This window comes from Pagrus pagrus, assembly GCF_965226575.1.
Source record: "Pagrus pagrus genome assembly, chromosome: 10".
Taxonomy (NCBI): domain Eukaryota; kingdom Metazoa; phylum Chordata; class Actinopteri; order Spariformes; family Sparidae; genus Pagrus; species Pagrus pagrus.
The window spans coordinates 18,730,531-18,755,219 of NC_140194.1; the positions used below are offsets into that span (position 1 = coordinate 18,730,531).

Below are 24,689 nucleotides of genomic sequence, written 5' to 3' on the forward strand. Positions count from 1 at the left end.
AGAGTTAAAAAGGCTCAAGTAAAGATCAAAGAATAACCTTGAGACCAAGACTTGTTGTAGTACTATGTATAGGCATGGGCACTCTTTAATTTGGGGCTGAAATATTCTATTATGAATGCCCTGCGTACAAAGCTAACAGAGTATATCTATACAACAGCGAGCTCAACACAAGCTGAATGCGATTCATATGTTGTGAATTAGACGCCCCGGTTTAGAAAGGAAGTGACAAAAGCCTGATGAAATCTGAAGAGAAGTCAGCAGGTTATTTCTCTGGTGTTGGAATGTCAGCTCATGAGATGAGGCATGAAACGGATTATAGAAATGTCCCTCTGAAACTGGAAAGCCTCGACATGTAGGGAAACCTATATTTAGCCCCGGCTTTACCGCATATGACTCTTATATGTATTATTTGACCCAGAAACTGGGTTTTCCACAGTGTCAAATCTCTGCATTGATGGGGGAAAAAAACCTAATGGAATGTCGCCTAATCCGCCCTGGATTATAAATCAATAAAGGATTATGGATTATGGAATTTCATTGGGAATTTCATGTTTTGGAAAGGTCTATTCAAGGACAACATGTTGTCCAGCCTCATGAATATGACTCAGTGACCTCTGTACCTCCCTGTAATTTTCTTGCAGCCATTTTGTTCTTGCTTCCTGTCAGGACGTATGGGGATTTTATGTCAGCACGCAGCTGTGCATGTTGACACCATGTGCGTCCCATGTGGAGGTCTGTACAGTAAAACGAGGCAGTCGTACGGTCAGTTGGGTACACGTTTTGTCATCTGGAAGTCATGAATCACCTTTTAGACCTCCTCGCTGCTTCCGAGGAAGAAACACGTAACTGCAGCTGCGTTCGTGTTTACACTTTGATTACGTAAAATATAAATGGCCTCTGTTAAATCCTGCGAAACAGAAGCTGCTTTCATGGGTGACTAGTGCTTCGTACAATGCTATACATCCGAAGAATCTCTTGTAACATCACAAACAAAGGATGGTTTACATGTGTCGAAAATGACTGGTATTTCGGCCGTGGAGCTTCTCCTTATAGATGTGGTTGAACCTGACCGTCACAGTTGCACTTCTCTGTAGGTGATGATTTGACAGCGATGACTGAATACCTTTCACAGCTCAGGTGCCACAGGCGACAGCTCTAGGGGGACCGGAGAGGCTTGTCTTGATAATAACACAGATAGAGGAACGTTACTCTCTGAGGAACTAGATACTGCTCGGTGGCTTGTTTGCTGCGTGTGGAGAGCGTGACCGTGTCCCATGTTATCACTTCCCCATCAGTCACCTGTCTGGCTGAGGTGTGAGTGCAGAGACCAACAAGCAAATGACAGGAAAACTTCATCTTCGATTTCTTCTTCTAGTTAGTTGTATTTAAGGGACTGATTTTTGCTTGTTTACCTGACATCATAATGAACGGTTCAACTTCATAATCTATATGGCATCGATCTTTTATAGCTGTCTCTAAGTGTGTTGTCCTGATATACGGAAAAATATCAGTACCAATACCATTTTAACAATATTTAGAGCACAAAAGTTTTGGGAGCCAAGAAGTAACCCCAGTAAAATGTCAAGTTGTCGTTTTTACCCTTCAGTTTTTGTACAAAGTAAACAAACCAGATATAACATGCTAATTAGCAAATTTTAAAGGAGCTGGACAGATCAAGGCTAGCGGTTTCCCTCCGTTTCCAGTCTTTGTGCTAAGCTAAGCTAAACGGTTGCTGGCTTTAGCTTTAAATTCAGCATTAAGACTTTTAACTCTTGTCAAAAAGGTGAATAAAAGCTGTTTGAGAGGAAGTTCCAGCAGCATTAGCTGTAATCCTTTTATATAATACACAGAATATATTGTCTAGATCACCAAAGATATGCAGTTTGGAGGGAAGTAAAAGTAATTGGATTTTCGGAAACAAGAATCAGGAAACATTTTTTGCCATAAATGGATGCTTTTATAACTGGGATAATCTGATAATAAGACAAAAAAAGTAACCACACATGCCAAAGTGGCTCCATCACTCTGTATGAACTTGTGGCTCTTGTCACCATCCAACAGCTCACACACTATAAACAACCACTGGCATTAACTGTTTTTCTGTGTGCTGTAGCTTTTCCAATACTCCCCGACAGCTGAACATGACGTCTACCTTAATGCACTGTTTGCATCCTGTGACCAACAGCTGGATGCAGAGACGTTATAGGCTGCTGTGAATGCCCCGGGGCCTGACATGTTTCTTTTGAGAAGCGGCCCTCTGGGGTAAAAAGTTTACCGCCAGCCAAGAAACGAGGCTGCTGAACTGAACCAGCCGAATTCTTTGGTTTCCACAAGTTGTAATGCCAATTACAGAACCATTTGCTTCGGTCAGATGCTGCCGCCGCTGCTCTGAAGGTTTGTGAGAGTTTGAATGTTTGCCTGAAGCAGAGTCAAGCTGAAAGTATGAGGTCAGCAGGGTCTTATTAGATGGATTTCAAATGCATGCCAGTCTCAGAAAAGAATTAAAATTCTTCCACTAATCAGAAAGTTGGTGGTACTGTCCCAGGCCCCCGCAGTCTACATGGTGAAGTGTCCTTTGTCAAGATACTGAACCCTGAATTGATCCCAGTGGCTGTTTCATCAGTATGTGAGTGTGTATGAATGGTTATCCTGATATGCAGGTGGAACCTTGCCTGGTAGCCGCTGCCTCCAGTGTGTGAATGTGTGAATGCTGACTGGTTTTAAAGTGCTTTGAGTTGTCGGATAAGACTACAGAAGGATAATATTAAGGCAGTCCATCCACCATTTCTTGATTGGTAGCTTCAGCTTCCCTTTGTCTTCCTGTAGGTTTATATACAGTACACGTGTCCCCTCCATCTACACTGTGACCCCCAAAATGTTGATCACTTGGATTAGTAACTGTGGTATGATTTCAGAACTTAAATCTATTTTGACTGTTAGTTATCAGTGATTAAACACTTAAACATTAGTCAGTAAGCTTTTATGATGATCGATTGATCTTTTCAATCATTTCTCAGTTCCCGCTCTGCCAGTGAGATGCCTTTTCTGGTTGTCTCTATTTTATATAATTGTAAACAGAATATATTTAAGTTTTGACTGTTTTTTTAAGACAAAAGAAGCAATTTAAGTGAGGGATGCTCGATGATATCAGCATGTCATCGATACTGGCTGATAAAGGCTTTAAAATGTGATATTTGCATTTGGGCTGTCATCACAACAGATGTTAACTATTTTTCTATTTTTTAACTAATTTTGTTGTGTACATATTGGTATTGCATCAGTAAATGGTCAAAAAGAGCTCATGAGAGATAGATCGTGCATCCCTAATTTGAACATGTCATCTCAGGTTTAGTGGCATTTTGTCACAATTCTTTGACATTTTGCACATTAAACTATTCATCAGTCAATAAGTGAAACAAATCCAGACACACCTGAGAAGTAATAGATGAGAAAAAGTACAAAGGAATCTAAATTTGCACACCCATTTACATCATGGTAATGGTTTTATTTGCTTCACAGTTTTGAAAAAATTAGATGTTATACTTTTCAATAAAAACAACCAAGAGAGAAGCAGAGGAATGTGAGAAATTGAGAGCAAACCGTGGCAAAACAAAGAACATAAACACTTGGCACAAATTTCAAGAAAGCACGGAGAGTTTGTATCAACTGTGAAAGCTCAAACTGTATTTGTGTCAACGAGCAAAGGACTGTGAAGCAATCGATGTCCAGACTTTGACATTAACTGAGCTCTGGAATAGAAAAGGAAAACTATCTCTCGGGATGAGCTATGTCTCGCTGGCGAGAGAAGCTGCGGTTGGACCTCGATTTGAGAACATTTGTGTAAGTGCCTGTAGACACAGATAAGTCATTCTCTTTGGATTCACTTAAGAAGCTTACTGCCAACCGCATGAATGGAGGGAGGGAGGGGAACCTGCAGGAGAGTGAAATATTATTTTTTAAACCTTGTTCCTTATAAATATTCAGAGTCAATTATTTTAAGTCATGTGCCTCCCGTGCTGTATTTGATTGACGAAATTTAAACATGATAAGCAGATTTTAAACAGCACCGCGGGGGGTGCTTTAAGGCAGAATCCAAAGGGGGATTATTTCCCCCAGTTTAAGTCTAAACAGTGAAAGCTTCTTTCTGCTCAGGGGAAATAAAAGATAATAAGCTTTTTGTGAGTGTGATGTTAAGAGCAAAATTAGTTTCTTTCCTCCTTCTTCTTCACCTCTGCATCTCTCGACCTCTCCTCTCGCGTTCGTCCCTCTGTGCTCCATCTAGCCGAGCAGAGTGGCCATCAGCTCGGCGCTTCACATCGTGTTACGGTGAAGTGCAAGGTCAACAGCATTGCAGGCGAAGGCTATTTTAGTCATTCGTTGAGCCAATGTGGAGGACTCTCCCTCCCTCCCACGCATCAAGAGGCACGAGCGAGCATGTTCATATGCACATCGTCACAAACTAAGCTCATCGCAGAAAACTGACAAACTGGCAGCTCCAACTGGCATGAGCACAGATGCATCTCTCAGTCCAAAGTCTTCCTCTTCTGATTTGCTCTTCACTGTTTATTCTTAGTTGTGTTATTTTCTGTAAATAAACGCATGGATTTGTATGAAGAGCTTTGTCTCACTGCAGCGTGTGCTGCGCCAGAACGCTCAGTTGCTTCCGGCTGCATGATCACTTTAGTTCTAATTAAATTAAGCAACTATTTTTGTAAGTACACTCTGTTTGTTCCAAAACTTCCATGATTTTTTTCCCCGCTGGCAAATTTGAGACGATTCAGTGAAGAAATGTGAACATGGATTTATGTTTACGAGCTGGGGGATATTTTGGAGTTACTCTGTGTTGACTCATAGTGGAGTCATGTCGTGACACATATAATCACAGCATTGTCTATTAATTTTGAATAAGCAAAAACTGATCTGATGCATTGTAGCAGTGTTCACTGCATTGTCACAGTTACTCTCACCAGTGCTGTGCCCGTTCAAAACAGCAATATCAAATATGTTGATGTTTATGTTACATAATCTGAAAGATTACAACAGCACTTTCCGAGCGGGACGAAAACAACCGGTGAGAGAGGCATCCCAGACCAGCTGAAGGTACATTCTAGCCCTGGAGGCTAACATTAGTGAGCATACTACTGTTGACAGAAGCTTCAAATCTCACCTCTCGTTCAGTCCTGTGTTGATCCTGTCTTCCCACTCATCCAGCCTTGTTTAGCCTTCTGCATTTGTTTGTTTTTTTTTTTATAAAAAATTACCACAGCAAGTTGTCAAACCTTGCTATAATCTCCATTTTTGTTTACATCTGCTTCCCCATGTGATCACGTGAGAGGGATCACGTGTGAGCCCAGCTTCAGCCTGCAGAGCCATGAAGCCAGAGCACAGAAGCCACGCATCCGCTACTTAACACAGTGGTGATCATGGTGTCCAATTTGCACCAAATTCAGCACTGCACATACAGTATGTAAGTCATCAGCAACAACCCTGCAAAGTGTGAAGTAGATCTGATGAACGATTCTCGAGATATGTGTATAACAGACAGACAGACAGAGATTCCTTTCATTATCTATTAATTAGTCAAGAGGTTCCCAACCTTTTTGACAAAAAGGACCAGACATGAGCTATAATTTTTGCAAATTTTGACCCAAATGTGACGTAAACTGTAAAATGTTTTCATTCTCATATTTACACTTTTATATTGAATATTTAAATGTTAAATAAAAATGATTTGCCTGGAGATATGTAATGAAAAGGTTGCCATATACAGGAAAATATAACAAAACACAATTCACTGTCTGACAAACAGACCAACGATGTTATGTTTTCTATCACATAAGACTGCAAATCCTCACAACGGAGATGTTGGGAAAATATTTGGTACTATAGCTTGAAAATGACCCAAATGATTATCAATCATTATAGCTGCTGATTAATTTTCTCTCAATCAATTAATTGACTAATCATTTCATTCACTTATTAATATCCTGATCATGATTTTAGCCATTATACACACAAATACTTCTATTAAGCTTTAGCATTATTACCCTGGTGCACACACACTTACACAGACACATTTCCCTGCCCTAACTGGCCAGTTTATGACAGCGACTTTGCTCTTCTTTCAAGGACACAGTTGTGTGTGTGTGTGTGTGTGTGTGTGTGTGTGTGTGTGTGTGTGTGTGCAACACAAGTCTCCTTACATTAAAGCAGTGAGCTGACTCACTGTGACCGAGCACATAGAGCTTTATTGTCCTGACTGTGGACCCTCAGCTCTTGACAGACACGTCGGCCGCCGCAGGGATCAGTCTTGTGACCTTTTGGCTACAGTGCATCCTTTGTAGCCACTGGACCGCTGTGTGACCAGAAATGCAGCAGTTGCGCCACATGGCAAACAGTGACCATCAGCATTACATCATGCTGGCGGTATCATCAATGATTTTCTATATGCCCCGGTCGCGCGCTGGAATCGTTTCTTGACATGAAAAGGCCTCTAATAACGCGCCGCAGATGGCCTGTTACTGCAGCGGTGTGTAATCTGAGCTGCGTTCAGAGCCAGGCGACAGTGTAGATATGACTGTACAGCAGGATAGCGCTGACGGTAAGACAGCTGGCAGGCTGATGGGAAGGACTCGGCCTCTGTGGTTTGTGTCTGGTAGTCTGATCGCTGTCATGCAGTCAGATGATCTCAGATGCTCTTTTTTTGTCCCCAGCCTCAACACAGCATCCTATTGTGTTACACACAGCTAGATATATACATGAGGGGAAATTTGACTATTATGTGTTTGTGTTATTCAAGATCAGACTTTAGGAATTTTATTGTGCTGAGATTTCTGTGTAAATCGTATCCATTTCAAGGATAACTCTTATCTTTAATAAATCCCATTAGAGGAGAAAAAACAACAATGATCTCACTCTGCTAACAACAAGTATTGATTAAGTGGCCGAAGCCTCATTCACTGTAGTCCCCTTCCGTGCCATGGAGCTCCATTGTTGTCAATAAAGCACATCTATGAGCCACACTAGCCAAGTTTATCAATATTCTCTTAACGTATTAGGAGCTTGAGGTGTGGCCAGTTCTCCAGCCGGAAAACCATTATACAATTGCAGAAGAAGAGGGTGCATCAAGACAACATACTTAAAAGGGCGCCAGTCCAACCTAAAACAGTGCTTCATGTTTTAATGCGAGAGGGCTGACATCAGACTGAGCCAGTATTTTTCGTCACCTCAGCTGAACAGAAGTTTCAGTCGGAGCGGAAAAAACAACTCATCGGTCATTTAGGTTTAATGACTAATCTACATCAGAACTCATTAAGATTAAGCGCATTAACCAGCTCAAGTGGACATAAAAGCTTTCTTTTGTGAATTTTGCCACTTTGATCAAACCTTTCTAAAGCCAATACTTCAAAGTGCTGGCAACGTAGCTACTGTTGTACAGGATGATGTGTTCCTTCATTACTATAAAAATAAAGCTGTAGATTATTTTGACTCAGTGCCTCAAATACTGTCCTGCTGCTGTGAATGTACGCTCAAGCACCAAATATGGATCAGTCTATTTACTCCAGATTGAGAAACCTTTGGTAAAGACCACCATGCCCAGCTGTTTTAGAAAGATGCCAGAACGTTGTGTCTTGGCCAATGGCAAGTACAGATCCAATGCCAGTGCATTTTAAAAACGTGTATAAATATAATTTTTAACAGCTGCACAGGACAAATACAAGTTTGCTGACGTGTGCCTGAAGTTACACAGGTTGCTTGTCATTAATTCAGGTGTACGGGACGATGTTGGGAAGTAGCAGGGTTCAGTTTCAGGGCTAATGAATGATGTGATGTCAGATCGGTGCATAGACTTACATACTCGCTGAAACCCGATCAAGCATTTCCGGTATCAGAACAAGACTAATAATAACCCCTTGTTGTCGCTGTGTGCTTGTGACAGTCAGCCTGCATGAGACAAGACTGGAACTTATTGTAGAATCAACACAACAATCTCTCAGATATAAACTTTACCAGCTGTTTCTCTTCAGGTCTTCATGATGCTTAAGTCCCTCAGAAGTCCTGTATACTGTAGCTCAAACAGCTCAGGCTGTATGTGGTGAAAATACAGATTTTTGACATCACGTTGGATCATCAACAATAAAAAGAGACGACTAAATCATCAAGGGAAGATGAATCAGACGGAAAAGACATTTACTTCATCCTTGATTCTGATGTAAGCTGGACAGACGTCCACATAGACTCATAAATTTGAACAAAAAATGATAAGTTTGTCCAGAAATCTTGTGCTCTGCATGAGATACAGACAGTACAGTCACATTACAGTATTTTTCAGTGCACACGTTCGGTAAATTCAAGGGCATTTTGGAAGGTCGCACAGCTGTTGATGGACATGTTGGCAGCAGTTGACTTGACAAGACTTTCTATCCAGAAGGACCTTTTTTTTTTTTTGGTAGTTCACCTCAGTGAGCTGGCAACTGGCCTGTAGTGTCTGTTTGCCAGTAAACGCTGGAAAAATACTAAATCCAAATGACGCTGAAGAGTTGGATCTTTTTTGAACATTGTTGTCCTTTGAACAGTAGAAGCAGCTCCTCCCTGACCTGACTAAAGGTGAACCTTGCATCCGCGCCTCAAATCCTCCTGAAGGCCGACTGAGGCTTTGAGAGTGACCCCAGCTGTGTGGTGCTGCGTCTGGGGGCAGACGGGCCGAGGGCTCCTGTGGGGCCGCAAGGGCCAGATTACAGCCTGCCTTTGTTCTGGTGGTGTGGCCGGCAGACCTGCCTGCCCGCTGCATTAGTAGCCGAGCAGACCCCCCCTTCACCAGATGGTTCCCATCCAGATGTCCCCCCTGCTCTTAACCAGGCCCCCAGGGACGAGACCTGTCTCCCGTGGCTGATAGATGGCTCCAGGTAGTGCCTTCTCGGCCCTCTGGTTTTAAAACCGTGTGTTCAAAGGCCTGTGTATCGTTAAGCGTGTGAGTAGCTGCCCAGTGCTCTTATCCAGCACCACAGACGCGAGGATTGGATACAGCTACTCATTTTAAATCTTTAAATCCCATGTCGCCTCTGCATATAGACACAGTTTCTATACAGTAGCAGCACCAGAGCCGCTGTGTGTGAACCCAGTGAACCTGACAGACCAAATGAAAACTGTGCTTCCCGTGACAGGACGGGCAGTTTGGCAGAGAAAGCATGCATTATGGCACCTATGCTCGAGGCATGTGTGTGTTGTAGGGGAGCTGCTTTTCTTCCTGCTTGAATGAGGGCAACACTGCTCCGTGTATGTGTGTTTATGTGTGTGTGTGTGTGTGTGTGTGTGTGTGTGTGTGTGTGTGTGTGCACTACTTACCTCTGTGGTGCCTGTCAGAACGTGTTAGCAGCAGCTCTCCCAGCAGTAGGGGAATGGGAGACGTTCGGTGTGTCCTTGCTCTTTAAATCGCAATGAGACATCCAAAAGCTCTCTGCGATCAGGCTGGTTTTACTGTACAGCACTTTATACTGTGGCTCTGCCTCCCTCAGTGAATGGTCACTTCAGCTCTCATTCATCTTTTGGGGCTGTTAGTTTTAACGTGGCTGTTGGACTGGAGAAGCTATTAATGGTTGAGTCCAGGTAGGACGATGATCAACGCTCTATTTCTGGGTAAAACATCCCACTTTTGAACTCTCGTACTTCCTCTCCAGACTGCTTTAAACCCCAGCTTTACTCAGAACGAGTCTCGCTTTTATTACATGTGGCTTAACAGTAGCCGCTGCCATTACCTCAGAGAGCCGTGCTTCGGCTAGCTATCGTGGCTGTGTGTTGGCTAATCACGTAGCCCACCTCAGGCCCTCCGTGTTCCTGTTAGCACGTCCATCCCTATAATCCGTATCCTCTGGGCAGTGAGCGTTCTTCGATGCGATCCCAAACATCTGTTCACTGGATTATCCCCACCTCCTTAACATTCGGCCTTTCTCTGGAGCATTCTCGCTTTCCTCTCTCAGGAAGCTCAGTACAGTGTGCATTTATCCCCACAGACAGCTGTACACAGTGTACTCAAGTCCTCCATGCTTGTATAGTTGACCTGGACGAGGTTCAGCGTGATGTCGGTGGCCAAGTTTTCTGCTCCTGCTGCTCCTTTCTGCATCAAACACTTTTCCGCTCTTGGTTCAGTCTTAACTTCTTAATCTGTTTGTTATTTATGTCTAATATGATCACTGCGTCTTTGAGCAATGGTGAGTGGTTCCTTCATGTGGAAACTGCTGTCTCTTAGCTGAATCTTCAAGCACTGTGTTCCCAACATCCACCCAATACAAAGTGTCCATTCAGATGCATTCATGTTGTTATGAAAGCAAAATGAATGAAAATAACACACAGAAACAAGCTGCCATACCCCTTTTCCAACCACAGTTAACCAAGTGCTGGTTCTGGGCTGGTGTTAGTGCTGGTTCAAAGTTGGTTCAATCAGAAATGTTTCTCTCTTTAACATTATGAGACGTTTTTCACAATTTTCATTAATTTCTCAGGGAATAAAGCACAGGTCTTAGTGTGAGTACAAATGGGGGCTGTTGGGCCTTGGTGGAGGTATGCACTCTACTGAGTGCAATTATATTTTTTAAATGATATCACATTCATTCAGGGTTACCGTTCACAAGAAAAGGACACATTTTACTAGATCATAAGTCTTAACACCAATGTGAAAATCTAGCTTATCCTGCTTAACGATTATTGTGCCACGTTCCATCAGCCAGCCTGTATGTTTCGCTCTGCTTGCTCCAGTCAAGTGAGCTGAAACGTGACCTTCTCATCCTTTCTGGCCACTCCGAAGCTGCTCACGACAGTAACTACTACTGTAACAGCATGGATGGACGACTATTAAGATTTAAGCATTAGCTGACTTTACTGGGTTTTCACAAACGTAGTTTAAGTGACTCGATTGAGCTGAACTAGACACACAGCCTGGCTGAGAGAATGTGTCTCGATAATCATTTGAGCTCGATTATCTTGTTTCGATAATCGTTGGAAGCCAAAATCCTAATTTCGATTAATGGCTCACTCCTGCTTGTTGAATTTAGCATGATAAGCTACTGGCCTATGGGTATTACATCCCTTGATGTAGTAAAATATGTCCTGTTGTTCAATCCTGAATACATGTAATATCTTTTAAAACAATGATTGACCTCAACATTGGGAGTAATGTGCTATTTTTCCTCTAAGAGCCACATTTAATCTGTCTTCATGTCACTTTTCCTGTCTTGCTGACTCCACTCGACTCCACTCAGCCAGTTTCTCGCGACAGGAAATTGATTGTCCAAATGGGCCTGATTCAATCTGAGGCTTCTTACATGGTGTCACAGCAATCAGACACCGATGAGATTACAGACATTAGGAGTCACGGTCGGACACAAGGCCATCTGGGATGATGGAAGCAATTGAGCAAACTAGATCTGTGTTAGTCATGTCGCCTATTTGAACCTGTTAACTAGACTGTCATTCGTCAGATATAATCTAATTAAGCACCGTCTGTCAAAAATGAAACGGTTGTCTCCTTTTATTTTTTCATCTTTGAAGTGTTTGTTTAGAATTTCATTTTCATTCCTAGAAAGTTTTCAGTATTTAAATTTACGTCTGTCCTGTTTTCTGTCTTTCTCATTTGGTCTGTAAGGCACAAAAAACCAGCATGTTTCTCATTACCTTTTCTCTCTGTATTCTGCGGTTGTGAGCCGCCCTTTGAAGAGTTATTTTAAGTTTCTAAAGAAAACAAATTCGGCTTTTGTTTGTGAGTTTCTGGGGAAGGTTTGCCTCAGACTAATTGGTAGCCTTGGTGCATGACAGCGGCATATGGTGTTGCGCAGAGAGATTTCAGAAATTAAAATAACATTTTCCAAGATGGGTGTGCATCACATGTGGGAGTTTAAAGCCAGGTCCATACTGTAAATAGCATTTTCAAAACACAATTGCAAAGCACTTTACAAAAGCGAGGCAAGGACGTTCCATGCATGTTTCACAATTTTTATTTTCAGCATATCGTCTTTGAGAGTACTAAATCAAGTTTTCCTCCAGGAAGCTTCAAGTGAACATATAATGTGATCGATCAATAAATCATCTCATTCAGACACATACTCTTTTGTTTGCTAAATCTACTGCTGGAGCTAGCAGCTGCTTAGTTTACCTAGCTTAGGCATCCAATTGAGACTCCAAATAACCCCACGATAAAACCACAATGTGTTTTCGCTGATGTTTGAATTAATGAGCTTTAAATGAATAATTCTATATGCTATATTTACCAATATAAGAATGGTGTCAACACAGCAAATTACTAGGGTGCATTTGAAGCTTAGAGCCAGACTGATGAACTGCAACTTCCTTGGTTGGAAAATAATCTGGGGGCTTTTGTTTCTCCTTTCTTTCCTTCATGTCATTTCTCCACTGTTGCTTTTCAATTAAGGCATTAAACAAATGTTCAGATTTCCACATATTTCCCAAAAGGTTGAACTACTCCTTCAACCATAATCGCAATCAGTCGAGTTCATACCTCCGACCAGGCCCAGGCGTACCCTTGTGTACTCAGTCATAGATTCCCGGCACTTAAAAACGCCTGATTTTTTCATCAAGATCCAAGCATATTCCCTGAAGTTAATCAAAATGTTGACTACCCTATCTCACAATGTTATAGAGAGTGAGACTAAGACCCATAAACCATCCAAGTTTCTCGGAAATCCGTTGAGTAGTTTTTGTGTAATCCTGCTGACAAACCAACCAACAAACAAACTGACGTGGGTAAAAACACAACATCTTATGTGGAGGTTATAAATCTAAAAATCCATACAATGAAAATGAAATATCTTTTCTGACGTTTGCGTAGATGCTTGTGACTGCAGGCGTAGTGGAGGAAAGGTGCCTCCCTTATAAAACGCTAGGAACAACCTTGATTGTTCTGTTTGGGGTCATGTTTATCATTTAGATCTGAAGCCTTGATATTCACACTACATTTAAATTCCCTGTAACACAACAACAGGGGTGACAGTTAAACTACAACCGCATAGATACCTGTCGCTGTTTTGTTTGAACTTGTAACTCCAGTTGTGATGATTTGCATTGAATGATGACAGTTATAGCTGAGAGCAGAAGCCTAATTTAAAAGCGGTTCAAGGGGTTTCAAAGGTATGAGGACATTAGCATTTTCTCAACTTACAACTACAGCAAAAAAGTAAACTTTAAACTCTTGCAGAAGTCACAGAGAGTTTCTGTCTCGCAGCCACAAGAAAGAAAATCCTCGGTAATGGACTTCATGACATTCAGACTGACTTACGGCCAATCAGAGCTCTAATGATCGGGTTGTCTGCTCTAGCAGGAGGCTTTATTATGTTTAGCATGCCACAAGTTTCTGCACAACGTCCTGAGGCAAAAGAAATCCAGAGGCACACAGACACACCTCAGGTTGGCAGATACTTAAATCATTAAATGTAGAAATAAAATCTATATTTACTCACATCAATCCATCTGATAACTGTTGAGGTATTTCTGTCAACAAAACAAGTCAGCAGCAACATGTCTCTCCAGTCCCTGTGACTCTGACTAATCTGTTTTATCAGCAGAAAGTAGTTCCAACGAAAGCTTTTTACAGCGAGGTCTGGTTAAAAAGAAAGAGTGGGAATCGTAACTGTGCTTTTAGTCAAACTGCACACTCTGTTCAGATGGATTTGGTTCAGCTGCTGTGTGAGTTGCGTAATGTTATCAGTGGTGTGTATTAAGCCCACGCTGGTTTGCATTTGTGTGTTTGTGAGCATCTTTGTGTGTCTCTGAGTATCTGGATCACTGAAAAGAGCTCCAGACAATAGACGCCCTAATCACTGTCTTTGTGCTGATTCACAAAACATAACTTTACACATGAAGCCTCATCCGTCAGGTTTCAACAGGTCCTGTTGAAATAAAGCTGCAACCAAATGAAGTACGGTCACGTTCGGTCTAGTCGCTGAAAGCAAAGCTGACTGTCGAGGCTGAATGAATGATGGACGGGATGAATGATGCAGATGTGCCATTGAGAGCGGCCTGCTGAGTGTGAGAGCGGGTGGGTGAATGAAAAGGCCGGGAGTGGCTGGTGGAAGTTTGAACATGTTCCCAGAATAGCTGCTGTTCCCAGACTGAGGCTGACAGGTGATGCTTTGCTTCGGTTTGTCATTTGACTGTACACACACCTGTTTCTCTTCCACTGCTGTATTATATTCTGTGTTTATATCTGCATCATCGCTTTAAGCAGAAAATAGTTTTTTTTACCATCTTCCTCTTTCCTTTTATGTCCCTGCCTTCATTTACTTAACCATCTATAATACTTTTCTTTCATTAATCAATACAAGCTTTTCCTCTGTCAGATATTCCACTTGCTTTCAGGTCACAGAATAATACAATTACAATCAAATCAAAAAGAAAAGTCTCATCCCAACACCTTCAACCTATTCTGTACCTGTTTGTTCTTCTTAAAAAGAAAAGTTTAGAAACCCTGATGATGTTTTTTTGTCTTAATAATTTGCCATATTGTCCTAACCACACTCTATTGGCTCTGTTCTGATATGAATCCTGTTCTCTGCTGGTGCAATGACCCGTTTTCCTCATGGGGATCATTAAAGTTTCATTTAATCTAATAGACCATAACAGCACAGTTGACTGATGCTGATGCTGCTGCTGCTGCCATAAACTGTGGCAATGTACAGTAGTAGGCTGTTGCAGCTGCAGAAGTTATCTTTCTTTTTTCAGAATCACAGGAAAAGTCTTGCAAGCTGTGGTTTGAAAGAAATCAGAGGTGATTAATTCACTGTACAATCCAACACTCGACAGACCTCGGTATTTCTGATGGTGCTGTTTTTGGTTTTGTTACAAAAACACTTGAGGTTTTGAAAAATATTGTTTGAGTTAAAGTGGATGCCTTCACAATGTTAAAAACATGTTTGAAAGGATAACTTCTCCCCCGTGCGTAGTTTTTCAGTCTTTTTGCTGAGTTGCAGAGCTATGACATTACAAAACCTTGACTCTTCAGTTGTATTGATGGTCCTGGAGCAACATTAACTATGATGTTGTAAGAACAATACAAACACGGCGATTGTTGTTCTCATACGTTCTGGCTGTGGAAACAAGTTGTGAACATGACATTGACATGTCATCACCTTTGAAATTGGGAAAAGCACAAGCAAACCATTTCTTACTCCCACATCAGGCAGTTACAGACCAACATAATTCATCTGGAGTCTTGTTTCGGACCACCTGGCAAATATAGGTCCAATATTCACTCTCTTTCAGCTCTGTTTTTGTCTCTATCAACTCCTGAGGGAAATATCTGTCTCTATAGCTGCTAAATGCTCCACTATGTTCAACAGCTAGTTGCTAAATGAGTTTTTTTCTGTGTAGAAATCTGCACACGGGAGCCGAAAATGATGCCGCAAGAGCAGTGAGAGTGAACCAGAACAGTGACGTTGTTGGTTGGAAAGCTAAACAATGAGCTGAAAGTTATTATGCTTTACGTTTTATTTACAACCTGAATTATCTTTTGTTTCTGATAAAGATTGCCTCCTAAAGGTCGGCAATTCTTATAATCACTAAAGCAGTCTGGATTCAAACATCATGTTGTCAGTCGGGTCATCTTTTCTTCTCACAGCTGGATCATGTTACACAGAGCAGCACAGTCTAACAGCATGGCAGGCTATAAACCTGTCAAAATCAACAAACTGCAGAACTGTGATGGAAAGAGAGCGCAGCGTGATGTATGTGCGGTTTCGCCAGCCTCATTTCTGCTCACTGCTTTGAAGCTCCTGCTAATGATGCTAACAATCTAAACTGCTCCTCAGTCACAGGATGCAGCATTTTTTAATGTCTGCTGTTTTCTAATCCCAGATGATGATCTAGAGCACTAAAGTGTGAGTAAAGCCAGAGACTTGATATAGCATATCTGGGCAGAGGTCATGATTAATATGATATTTGTCTGAATGACTGCTATCCCCAGCGAAACGTTTAATATTTGTCCAAACTGGCAACTCAGAGTCTGTTATTAGTTTTAATTAAATCTTCAGTTTCATCATGTTATGAAAGACTTATTTGAAAGTGAAAACAAAGAAGCACTTCCCTGAAATGTGAGTCATATTTGTCCGTTTATTTGCAACAAAGCAGAAGTTAGATTGCCAGGATTTCTGTAATAACATAATAAATAATTGATTTACAGCATGTGCATGTTGCTCGAGCCGAGTCCAGTCATGTCTTTGCAGTAAGCTGCTCTGACTGACAGGAGTAATGGGAGAAACTATATGAAACACTGTGTCTGTGTTGTACAGTATGTTCTGCTGTATCACTGCAGCCACTCGCTGTGTCTCCCCCCTGATGCAACAGCCCTGCAGAGGGAAGATGAAAGCGCTCTGTTGCAGCACCCTGCCTCCCCGCCTTCATCTTCTCTCCATCCCACCCAACCCACTACACCACCGGGGGCACACTGGGGGGGGGGAGGAGGGAGAGATAAAAAGAAAGGGGGAGGATGGCGCAGAGAGAGGAGAGCGAAGAAAGAAGGGTGGAGGAGGAGGAGGAGGGAGATGAGACGAGGGGGATGAAATCCTCACTTAAATAATAGAGAGCGGGAGAGTCATTTTCAAGCGAGTGCGCTCCCAAGTGTCCCAGTTTCTGGGGTTTAGTGAAATCGAGATGAGGCTGGTAATGCCGACAGATTTCACTCTTCCTGGAGAATGTCCCCGCTGTCCTCAGGAGTAAAGCAGAGCAGCGGAGACGCGTCCTCTACGGGCGAAGCAATTCTCCTGCCATATCTTGCTCGCCTCTCACCCCCCTCAGCAGCTTGTTCATCTTGTAAACAAACAACATAAAGTTGTGTCTGGGTGCCCTCGGAGCTCTGACTTCTGTAAAGATCCTTTTAAAGGTGTTTAATAGTTCGGGTCTGCTGCAGTCTGCACTGTTTATCGCTTCCTCCCAGTAAACACTAAACAAACCCTGCTTCACTCACAGCACTCCAGGGCCAGAGGTCAAGGAGGAGCTCACTCACTCAGCAGGATGTGCAAAAATGTGCAGCACGGTCATTTAATGCAGAAATTCCACGAGTAAATACTGATTGAGGGATCCCACTTGGACTGAAGGATTTGGCGATTCTCGCTGGGGTCTTCGGGAGAATATGATTAGGTCAGTGCTTCTTTTACAATGGTATGTAGCTGACACATCGCTTCTGAACACAAAAGTGTTTAAAGTTGAGCGCGCACATTTATAATATAAGATCTGATTAATCCTAACGTCAAAGTCCTTAACAAAGACGTCACAGAATATATTTGTTAACAGCTTTTTCTCTTCAATGATGATCAGAAGTTTTCGATGCGCCAAAACAAACTTTATGAAACAAAAACTGCAACTAAATCTCTATTTAATATTATTTAATATTGTTGACGAAGAAAAGAATCAATGTGATTGTCTGGAGAGATGTTATTGTTTGTCTTAAAAAATCTTGTTGTCAACTGTTGTCATACTTTATGATTTCAGTCACATTACCTTGCCAAGGTCACCATCCTTGGATTTCTTGTCTTTAAACTGCTGCCACCATCTCTGATTTAGTGTCACGGTTTGTTCTGACCATGTATTCATATACCAGTGTGATGTTAGTGCAGACAAGATAAGAGGTAGAGTTTGGAAAGCTGGTTATGACAGTAGTTTGGACCTACAGATAGATAATTGATGAATCCATGCAGAGCTGTCTTGGTGATGGAATTTCCCCTGCAGTGATTTAGAGCAGCTCGACAGCCTCGACAGCCTCGGTGCTCTTGGATGCAGGTTTTTCATATTGCCTTGTCTAAATTGACTGCCTCTCGTTTTATCATACGACCAGAGCAACTGACATGTTCATGCCTAAAAAAAAACACAATCCAATCACCTGAGTAAATGTGAGCTAAGTACGTTTATGCAAAACCACAGATAAGTTCAAACTTGTAGGTTCAATTCCCTATTTTTTTTCTCTCTGTGCTCTGGTTAAGTTTAGAAACAAAACACTTTAGCTTAAAATACCTTTTTTGGCCACAAACACAGCTGTTGTCACACTTGCAAACGTTGAACAGCAGACTCCCAAGAATATGAGTATCGGTGTGCATGTAAGCAATTTCAGTGTGTCTTGATGCACAGGTATTGTCGAAAGGTCGATGTTCAGTTTGAGTGTTTAACCACAGATTGTGTTTCTGTACCAGTGACATGTTGTTGTTGGACAGCGCGTGCCTGCTTTCTCCTCTTCGACATCCATCTTATCATGTTGATGCTTGTTTACTGTGTGAAGATAAACACTGATGTGATGCTGCTATCACTGCACCATCACGTCACAGCTGTTTGTTAACAGCCGTTTGGATGATCCTGTGGCATAGCTGTTGATTTAATGATAAACGTGGATGAACAGTTTGTTCTGAGGATCCAAGGGTTTCGCTCGGTGTGTGTGTGTGTTTGTTTGTGTGAGTGTGTAGTAAATGTGTGTTGGTTTTGGGATTACATGCGGTGAGTGCTCCAGTGGCCCGTTGCACTGTTCACATTGGCGGCGTGCATTTTTGCGGCTTCGGTGGCTGCAGCCTGGTGTAAAAATAGATCTGTTGCAGCATCGTCCTGAAGTCTGAAACACATCAGGTCAGAGGACAGATAAGATAGAGAGGAGAAGTGAATGACAAAGAAGATAATGAAGCCTGGATGTTGGGAGAGAGGTAGAAGTGGAGCCAGCCAAAAAAGGAGAAAGGAAAGGGAGGAAGAGAGCGGTAGAATGGCCTATTATTAGCAAAACTCGAGAGCTAAAGATGGAAGAAGAAATAATGAATGGCTGCTCAGTTTCCAGAAAAAAATCTCTGGCTAATTTTCAGATAGATAAAGAGGAAAGAGTTCAGTCTCACAGGAAGACAAACGTGTCTCTCTTTTAGTTGCTTCACCTCCTTCCGATGTTTCCTTCCCCGGCAGACAGAGATAAGAGAGGAGGAAATGCCATCCTCCTTTATTGAATTAGTTCACCAAATCCACTGTTCATACAGAGCTCTAATTCAACTTCCCCGCTCTTTCTTCCCCTGGCACTTTGGTAACACAATATCCCATCCATGAGCAGAGAGATCGGATGATAACTCCACAAGAACTGACATTTTGGCTCTTAACCCGTTTACAGAGTTATGACCAGTAAGGTGACTCTCAGTTAAAGCTGGAGATATTTATTTGTATTTGTGGCCAGTGTGAAATATGGTTTGGACGTGGAAACGGCCGAACTGGAAACTGGACTTGTTGGCCAAAATATCTCTAAGTCCAAAATGTTTATCTCATAAATCTGAAAGCTGTGTTTTTGAAGAGGAAGTGAGCTCTCCTCCAGAAAGATTAGATCCGAGTGTGGAGAGCTGCACATTTTAAAGCTGTTATTTCTAGCTAATGTTTTTAGCCACCCTAGCAGCGTGGATTTACGGATTGCAATATTGGTCGGTCGGTTGGTCGGTCCACCCCAGGTACAGTAATTGTCTCTTGAAAATTTCATCAATCCATCGAGTAGTTGGTGAGAATGTCTGGCGATCCCCTGACGTTTCCTTTAGTAAAAGCGTAGTGAATCTTTGTTCTATGGTGAAATATCTCTCCAAATATTGGATGACTTATCACGAAATCTGGGCCAGTCAGAAGATTAAAGGGTGAGAATTGATAACTCAAGAACAGGCATATCAAATGCATGTGGAAATTCTGCTAGCTGCCACTTACATACACCCCACAAGAGGTGTGTATCATCACCTCCGTCTGTGTGTGAAAGTGGAGAACATTTCGTCTCTTCAGTCAGGTCAGCGAGGGGGAAGAAGATGGTCTTGTGGCTGCCGGTCATTTGAAGACAGACATGAATCACAGCGAGCAGCTATGGCAGAGTGGTGTGAGTCCGTGTGATTTGAGGTTCTTGCTGTTGAAATGAGGTTTCAGCCCACGACTGAAGATAGAGAGTGACTCTGCTGTTCTGTCTGAAGTGGTGATCTCTCCCTCTCGTCATTTTTGACCTTTCAGACACAACAGTGCCAACATGATTGATGAGGTACTCTGTACCTCTCTGTCTCTGTCTTTTTTTTATGTATCCTTTATCCTTTTTTATGTTTGCAAAAATGCTTCATCATTTCTTTATGATTCCTCAGTGTTTTTTTTCCATTACTTACCTGAATGTGTGCTGCATTAATTAAGAAAACCATATTGTAGATGGTTGTAGAGTAAAGATTTGCAGCACAATGACACCTACAGTACTTCCAAGGTTGAAGATGAACACTGTTGAATAAAGAACAACTTTATTGTCATGATACTGCAAGTGTGGAGTTTCTTGTTTCACTTGCTGTGGCTGAGCTCTTTGGCCTTTGGTGAGCTGCTGAGCAAATAATCTCATGTTTTGAGGGAAAAGGGAAGTAGTGAAGCCAATATTCTGTAGGTACTTTACACTACTTACTTAGGACAACGTGGTGGGAACATTACAGAATAATAAAAAAGATAAATAGAGAACCACGAGAGAGAACAATCACACTTTTTAAGATGTAAAGCTGCTTTCAGACCAAACTGAGGCCTCTGTCTGTATGAGTAGACCCAGCTGGCAGTGCTGCAGGGGACCGCAGCAAAAACAATTAACCAGGCTCAACTTTAGCAGCAATGCAACACATATAGATACAAGCACAGATTCCTGTTGGATTACTTGGTAATGCAAACACTTAATGTTTACTGTTTACCTCACAATTGATGCAAAGAAAGATTCACCTGTGTCCGTGTTGGTTGGTTTGTCAGCATGATTACATAAAAACTACTCAATGGATGGAGGGATGAGTCTCTGACAGGAATCAACTCCAATAACTGTTGGGGGTGGGGATCTGGATAAAGGGACAGATCCAGGAATATATTCTCACTGCCATTAATTTTGCAAAAATGGTGTTTTTGGACATTTTGGTTGATTTCTCAGGGAATAATTCATGAATCTTGATGAAAAAATCACGCGTACTTATGTGGCTGGTATCTATGAGTGAGTACAATGGATCCTAGACCTGGTGAGCTTTAATTATGGTTAAGCTGTTTTACATTTTGAGTGAGTTTGATGTTGGATAAGGCTCGACTGAATTAAAGGAGACTGTTGGGCCTTGGAGGAGGTATTCTTGTTACCACTGTGATAACCATCCAGACTTGTTAATTCCCATCTCTCTCTGTGTCATAAACCATTGTGCAGTGTTTTGGGTTTGATCAGCCGTTAAACGCATTAATGTGTTGCTCAAACTGGACTTCCTGGATCACGATTCATTGTCTTAAACAACACGACCCCACTAACCTCAACACTAACCCCGCTCTGTTTTAACTAGGCCGTGCTGTTGTGTCTTGTGATTAAATTGTGTACTGTTTTAATGTGTTAAATATTATATGTAACAAAGATGTTGCACAAGAGCCTAAATCCTCCTTTGTATATTTTATAAACAGTAGCACTTGGAGACTGCAGCGCTGACAAGGAAATTAAAAGCAACAATGAGCTTGCTAAGGCCTGTTGGAACCGAGTTAATGAAGTGAATTTAAGAGTGTAGCGGGGGAGAAAAAGAAGATGAGAGGGAGAGGAAATGCCTGAGGTTGCAACCAGTGTTCCCCTTCCCCTGCAAAACCCACAAAGCACAAGCATGTACACACGAACACACGGACAAATACTGGAAATCTATACGTACCACGTGAGATCTCCTCTCTGAACGCAACAGAAAATTGAAGAAATTGCTGCCGTCAGGACACAAACACACATGACAAGTCTTCTTGAAACAAACAAGCATTGGGCTCGCACATGCTTACGCACTACATCACAAAACGTATGGACAAACACACACTTCTGTATGGACATACACACCCAGTGCACACACACTCCCAAATCCCTGAATTAATCATCTATCGCTGCTGCACGCACACACACACACACACACACACACACACACACACACACACACACACACACACACACACTCACCCACTGCAACATGTAGGAGTCAAGCTCTCGAGGGATTAACACTTCAACACACTCAGTCGTGGGATTTTCCCACACCACCTCGCACGCTGAGTTACATTTTCTGTCAGTCACGCCGCGCGGGGTTACAGGCTCACCGCCAGCTCTGAGCACACTCCCAGAAACCCTCAGGATTTGCCAAAACGCTGCGAAGCTGTGGTGCGTTAGAGCGCTCGATCGAAGCAAAGGCGGTTTGGGGTCGATTAGGTGTCTTAATGTTTGTCGAAAGGCTGTGTTTTGTATTTTTTTACTGGAGAGGTTGAAACACGTCTTGCGGACAGCTACATTGGCAGAGGCAGAACACATGAGGCCAGGGCGTTCATGATGTATGGCCGGCCAGTTGTTCAGAGCTGGTTGAGTAATAAACATTTCATCAGGTGGAGTTAAATACAGACCTCTTTATCTGTCTCCCTGTGGGTTTCATCCATCTGTTTTTACGCAGATTTTTTATTCGTACACCAGAAAATGCAAGAAATAAAACAGGCGAAAGGTGAAATATTGCAAAGAAATTTGAAGTTGGGCTGAGGTGGAAATGTTGGAAAATGTAAAAATCTGTCGAATTTTAACAGCTGTTAGAAATAGATATTTTGAAAATGCCTTCTACCTTTGCTTCTTCTGCTTTAGATAACATCTGTGTCATGGTATTACCTGCTATTTCATGCTTCCACTCCACCTGAAAAACCTGTAAAATAAAGAATAAAAAATATATTAGTACGTAGTCACAATGTTCAGGTTTGATTCTGACAGTTGTTACTTGTCACTGTTACCCTCTTCTCTTTTACGATATTGGCTCATCAAAGCACCACAAGCTATGTGAGGAGCAGAGGAGACAAATTCATTCATCGCTCATTCATTAAAGGAATAGTTCAACATTTTGGGAAAGATTTGCTTTCTTGCCAAGGCTGAGATAAAAAGATGGAGACCAATCTCATATCTGAGCTATGAGATCAGCCAGTATCTAGCTGTCTGGCTGCAGTGATGTCCTGGAGTGTCTCTCTTTGCAATCTCATTGTGACAACCAGACTTCAGGAAGCACCCGACCAAGTAAGCGTCTAATACATTACCGTCCACCCCAGTAATCACAGCTAACCAGCTGCAGCTACATTTATACCGTACAAAGTTTGTTTTCTCATCCAAGCATAAACAAGGTGTTGAACTGTTCCTTTTAAAAAAGATTTTTTTTTAAAAACAATGTCATTTCAATAAATTATGCATCACAACCTTCTGCATAAATTCTCATAAATTGAGCTGGAGTGGAAAAACGTAATCCTCATTTGCATTTCATTTCGCCAAAGGTTCAGAAAACCTCTCTGCAACTTTCTACCTCTTCTCTGTCTTCTCCTCATCCTCCTCCTCACCCTCGTGTACCCCTCTTCGATCTTTTCTCACTTTCCTCCCCTCTGCCACCCTTCTCTGCCTTCCACCTCTTCCCTCTTTATTGTTTTCCTCCCTTCCTTCTCATGTCTCTCTGTGCCCGTCGTCGTCCTCCTCCTCTCTCCACCTCCTCGCTGACAGTGGTAGAGGGCCTGTTGACAGTCCTGTGCCGTGGAAGGAGGCTTTTATTGCGCCTCTGTGTTCAGCCCTTCCTGAGGCCAATGGGATCCAGATGTGGCCCAGCACTCTAGTGACAGAAGCCATTTATGGAGAGAGAGAGACAGAGAGACAGAGAGAGAGAGAATGTGTGTGTGTGTGTGTGTGTTATTGTGTGAGAGAGAGTGAGAAAGATGTGAGTTGTCGTCTCCTCAATGCGGTCTTTAACTCTTCTCAACACGTGTACAGATGTGTTTGGCTGCACTGACTAGACTAGAAATGTTTGTAGAAAAGAAGCGAATGCATTAAAGCAGACTTTCTGAAAAATTAATCCACATGTGAGTCAATATGAGACGTCAGGTTAAAGGTGTTTAAAAGGTGATTGTGATGTTGCACAATGTACATTTTTGTGTGTGGATCTTTTAACTGTGAGACCTTCAGACTGGGGACATTTTTGACATTCCTCGTATCTTCAAAGAGCTGTTTGGGGTTTAAATTAAGGTTTCAAGGTTAAGGTTAGAATTAAGTTCAGTGCGGCGTCCTAATGGCTTGTGGTCTGACACACATACCACATAACCACAGATTGAAATGGGGACTTTTGTAGCGTGCCATCCCCCCGTCTGTCTCTCTCCCTATGTCCTCTGTCTGTTTCTACTGTTTGCTATACAAGAATTGGTCGATATAAACAGCTGGCTAATTTTCCTGTCAGGTGCCATTAAACCGTAGAAGAAAAGGGCACGACATTCCCAGTGAAAAACTAAGTTGAGAGCACAATGGAAATCTGACATTTCTGTTGGTTTCATGTATTCATTTTAGGAAGGTTACGGTCTCCTCAAGCCCTCCTCAGCCTCCATAGATCTCAAGGTTTAGTCTCTTCAGTGGAAGATCCTTACAAGTACAGATGTGTGTTTGTCTTGTATTATTCTGCGTCTCTCGCGTGACTTTCTCTCCTTCCGTTTTCCTGTTGTGTGTGTCTGTGTGTGTGTGTGTGTGTGTGATGTATTGTAGTAAAGATCCACTGCAGAGGTGTGTCCTTGCATGTGTTTGTGTGTGAATGGAGTAATGGGCCCCTGTTGAAAGGCTGACCCTGACAAAGCCACAACAGAGCTGCGAATGACTCATACTGCACGTTCATGCAGTCACATCCTGGATATGTACAGAAACACTGTTC

General features: G+C 42.2%; 1 protein-coding gene across 1 annotated transcript in view; it reads left to right on the top strand.

Moving 5' to 3' along the window:
* The window catches only part of LOC311264251 (unconventional myosin-IXAa-like), a 143,964-nt gene that overhangs the window by 39,239 nt on the left and 80,036 nt on the right, over window positions 1-24,689 (top strand). The gene's annotated exons all lie outside the window — the stretch shown is intronic.